Genomic DNA, 5,199 nt, shown 5'->3' with positions numbered 1-5,199 from the left:
CCAGACGGTTCTGCTATGATTAGCGTTTGACGAAAAGCTTCAGCAGATATTTCCTTTGCAACATCTCAACCAACAATTGGTCTAGTTATCAACGCTATTTTCAAGTTTTGAACAACTCGACTTTCAGGATCTACGTATCTACATGTGCCGATGTTTCCGTTTATCAACGTTATATTTTAAGATCTGTGCAAGAACTCAGCTAACAGATGTTTCCGCATATAAAAGCTATCTTCAAGTTTTGAACACCATAAAAATATATTCTTTTATATTTATCTGGAGTGTAAAGGTCGTTTTTTCCTAAACATTTATCAAGATATCTAGAAGTAACAGCCCCAGCTATGTGTAACGAGAATTACGAGTCACGTAGTATCTTATGTTTCGCTGGGTAAATACAAAGTTTTTTTGGAATCTAAGAATCAAAGGAGAATCCAGAAAAAGCAACAGCCCGTCGTTTCATTAAAGTAAGTATACACATTGTGTTTGTGTTTCACATTTGTGGTGATAAAGATTATTCATTTCCTACTTCACTTTATGTCCAGTTTATTTATTCCATTCAACATCATGACTAAGTAAGAGTTCGAGTATTACTCCATCATTGATATATTGAGTGAATCTCCTGTTATTCAACGGATGTATCTGGTGAAGTTTAAACTTATATTCAGTTTGTCTGAATATAACACTATGTAATATGCTTGTCCAAGTACTTTATATCGTTGGTTAATGGCTCATGTCTATAACAGTGCTTAAATTACCTCAAAATACTATCCACATATATATTTTCTCATTAAAATTACTCAACATCACCTTAAAAGGTAATGCATTGTAAATATAGCTTTACAAATCATTGAACTCACACTATTGATAAATATAGATACGATAAACATAATCGTATCACAATTCTCCATGTTCTTTTTCATCTTCACTAGCTTTATATAAAAGATATCCCATGCTGCTTCTAGACTCATAATGTTACTCTTGCCATCTTGCTGAACTCTCCAGTGGTCCATCTTCTTCAAAAGGTAATTCCCCCAACTGAACATCTATTCAACATGTTTGAAATGTCTCTTCCATAGATTGATCTAGGACATGATGCTTCCCCTATGAAAATCTTGCCTGAAGTTGTTTTTATTTTTTATACCTTTCTTCCCTTCACACGTAACTATCAACACTTAACAAGTATCATTTCAAACCCTTCAGTTTATGATTTGAAATCCTTTTCACTATTGAAAAAAAACTAAAAATTACACCTACTCATCCATTATACACAGACACTACACTCTGCAGTTGTATCGAAGAGAGGGCGCAACCCTATGTTAATCCACCAGTCCTATAGGTTCGAATAAAATAACAGTGAAAAAAAATTAGATCTTCACTAGGGCGAAGCCTGGTGCTTTGTACGTGTATGTATGGTTCCACATATTATATTAGAGGATCTGTGTTGTTTCCTCCCTATTAATTGACGTGATCCTAGCATATGGCCTGTGTTGATCCTATGCACATGCAGTAAGCTGGGGTGACATTGGATAGTTGGTCCAGCACTTTGGGGTACATGTACTCATCTACAAAAGATCATTCCTTCTTCAGTGGTCTCAGAGTTAATTCATTCTTATAACCATCAGAAGAATTTGTTGCGAGTATGAAAATATTCAAAGAATTATAATTATTTAACAGTTTGTTTACCAATAATGGCTGGAGACGGCTTGAATGGGTAATGAAGAAAAACTTTAATATAAGTTTAACATAACAGCAAATGTACAACGTTTCGACAAGGTTTAACTTGACTCCAGAGTAAATTTATCTGTTCAAGCCACAACTCCCATTGTAATACGACTATGAAGATCAAGGAGCTTTCCAAACAAGTCAGTGATAAAGTGATAGAAAAGCACAGCACAGGAGATGGTTACAAGAAAATTTCAAAGTCGCTGATTATCCCTTTGATAAGTCCATCATTAAGGAGTGAAATGTGCTTCATATCACCCAGTCACTACCCAGAACAGGCCGCCCTTCCAAACTAAGCAGCCAGACTAGTAGGAAACTGATTAGAGATGACATTGTGAAGACAACAATGACTTTGAAGGATTTACAATCTTCCATGTCTGAGATGGGAGGCAGTGTTCATTCATTGACAATATCCCGGTCTCAACACAAAGCTGGCTTGTATGGGCGAGTGGCAAGAAAGAAGCCATTACTGAAAAAGAATCATCTTTAATCTCTTATGGAGTTTGCGACAAAGGATGTAAATGATCCTGCAGACATGTGGCAGAAGGTTTTGTAGTCAGACGAGGCAAAATTGAGTTTTTTTGTCTAAATTCAAAGCGTTACATCTGACATAAGCCCAACACAGCACATCACCCAGTCAACACCATCCCAACTGTCAAGCATGTTGGTGGCAGAATCATGTTATCGTAATGCTTCTCATTAGCAGGGACTGGGAAGATTGTCAGAATTGAGGAGAAGATGAATGGTACAAAGTACAGACGAATCCTAGAGAAAAACCCGCTTGAGTCACTCAAGAATCTAAAACTGGGTCGAAAATTCATATTTCAGCAGGACAATGGCCCGAAGAACAAGATCAAAACCACACTGGAGTGGTTTCAAAAGGAAAAAGTGAATATCCTGGAGTGGCCCAGTCAAAGTCCTAACTTAAATCCAATGGAAAATTTATGGCGAGACTTGATGATTGCAGTCCATCAACGATTCCCAACGAACTTGTCAGAATTGGAGCCATTTAGGCAAGAAGAATGGGCAAAAATTACACATCCCATTGTATAAAGCTAGTAGAGACCTATCCAAAAACACTCACAGCAGTATGTTCTGCCAAAAGTGCTTCCACCAAGTACCGAGTTAGACGGATAAATACTTATGCAATCAGCAAATTTCAATTTTTATATTTTCTTTGCAGGTTTTCCTGGCATTCAATCTCCTTCACACTTAAAAGTGTTAAAGTCGATCATTAGAGTTTTTAATTCAAACAAATTCATTAATAAAATTGCTTACATTATTTGTATTTCATCAAAATGTGACGTTATTGGTAGGGGTGAATACTTTTGTAAAGCACTGTAGGTTTGGGATAAATGCCTACATCCAAATATTTGTCCCAGTTATTAATTTATAAATCTAAAAACATCGTAATTTTGGACCATTTTCTTCATCAATAGTAATTTTATACTGGAGTTTTTCAAATAATCTAAAACTTGTTGTACATGCTTATTTTTCTTGAAAATAGCAAATGTGTCATCCATGTATCGATTATATTTAATTGGTTTAAAGGTCTTAGGACAATTATTCAGCCATTGTATTACGTAATCATACCTGTAAACACTGAGAGGTGCCAAATACATCAGAAAATTTAGAAACAAAGCTGCACTTTCATGCATTCTGAGGAACTTTAGACATTTATAAGATTTAAATGATGTTTCATTTACAGTGGGCTTATATACTGAGAGAATCACAGTCATCTGCTAATATTGTTATACACTTGTAAGAATTGAAAAATAAAAAATACAGATATCTTAATTAGTGTTCTTTGTTATATTCGTATGTTGTACTTTTGTCATCTTTCAATACCTGTTTGCTGGGGTTGTATTTACTGGTTGAGAAATCCGAGTTAAACTTGCAGTTTAAAAGGGTACATACTATGTCATGCCCTGAATCAGTCCTATTCTCTGTTACGATCTTTCTCACCACTGAAAATGCCCTTTCACTCGATGCATTGGAATGTGGTACAACAAGCAGACAGTATATCACAAGAATGTCACACAGTAAATGTTTACTTTATCCTGGTTGGCACTCTGTGAAGTTGAATTTTGCGACTATTTTTTTGTTGTTGTTCAATTATTAAAAAGGCTGGTATCGGGAGATCCTGGTCGCGTGTCGGGAGATCGGGAAACAGAACACCATATCGGGAAACACCCGCCGAAATCGCGAACGTTGACAGGCCTGAGTAATAAACACCCCCTCAAAAAAAAAAAAAGATTTGTCAAACTAGGTACTAGCTTAGATCCCATAGCAACGCTACCAACTTGACCAAAGATTGAATTTTTGGATTTTAATGGCATATTCCATCAATTCTTTAAACACCGATTTCATTGATCCTGAAATTACTTCATCATTTGCAAAAACAGTATCAACTACAAACTAAATAACGTCATTTAGAGGAATGTTAGTATACAATGAAACAATGTCAAAACTAGCACAATAGATTTCTTTATTAAATCTTAATTTTGTTAACTGTTCGGATAATTCAAAACTATTTTTACCCTGTATTCACTTTTTGTATATTTTTCCAAGAAATTTTTAAAAATATCAGCAGTTTTATGGTTATACTTACCAATGCTAGAAACTATTGGTCCAATCGGACACTCCTTTATATGAGTTTTAGGTAAACCAAACAAAATACCACAATGGGACCATATGGGCTATGTCTTTATAGATGTTATTGTATATCACATTCTATTTTTTAGTTTTAAAATATATCTTCGTAACTGACTTCCTCTTTCCTTGGAAGGATCAAAGTTTAATTTCTAAAATTTCGTATCTTCTGATAAAACATCTAACACCTTATTAAAATAATATTTTTGATTAAGGAGAACAATCTCATTATCTTTGTCTGGTTTCATAATCAACAAATCTTTTTTTCTTCACTTAACTGTTTAAGGGATTTAAATTCTTCTTTAGAAATATTTGATTTCCTTCTATATGCATGAAAATCAGACATCGTTAGACCATTTACTTCATTGACTGTGCTATCAAAAGTTCGTTTTGTTTTTTCATAGATAGGCTCATTCTTCAATAACCGAAATGATTTTTTAAAATTTGAAAAAATATTCATAATATTGGATTTTTTGGAGTTATAGCAAACCTTTCGATAATACCTACTTTTCAATTTGATTCAGTTGATAATCAGTATAGTTAAAAATCACACTGTCAAGTTCTTCATAGAACGTTTTAACAATCCGTTCTTTCCTTTTAAATTATTAAGTTTTTAATGATCAAGTCTCGTTTCTTTTAAAATGTGATTATTAGACCTTTCTATACAAGATATACATAACATGAAATCTAACCAAGATGTTATACTTCTTAGCTCTTTTTTTCAAATGAAAAAATGTTATTAAAAATTTCGTTTTCCTCCTTTTAAAATACAATCTCTTTACGTAGAAATATTGTTGCACTTTATTGTACAAACTACTTGTTTTCACT

Source organism: Limulus polyphemus, unplaced genomic scaffold, assembly GCF_000517525.1.
Source record: "Limulus polyphemus unplaced genomic scaffold, Limulus_polyphemus-2.1.2 Scaffold394, whole genome shotgun sequence".
Classification (NCBI taxonomy): Eukaryota; Metazoa; Arthropoda; class Merostomata; order Xiphosura; family Limulidae; genus Limulus; species Limulus polyphemus.
Note: the sequence above shows the minus strand (reverse complement) of the source record.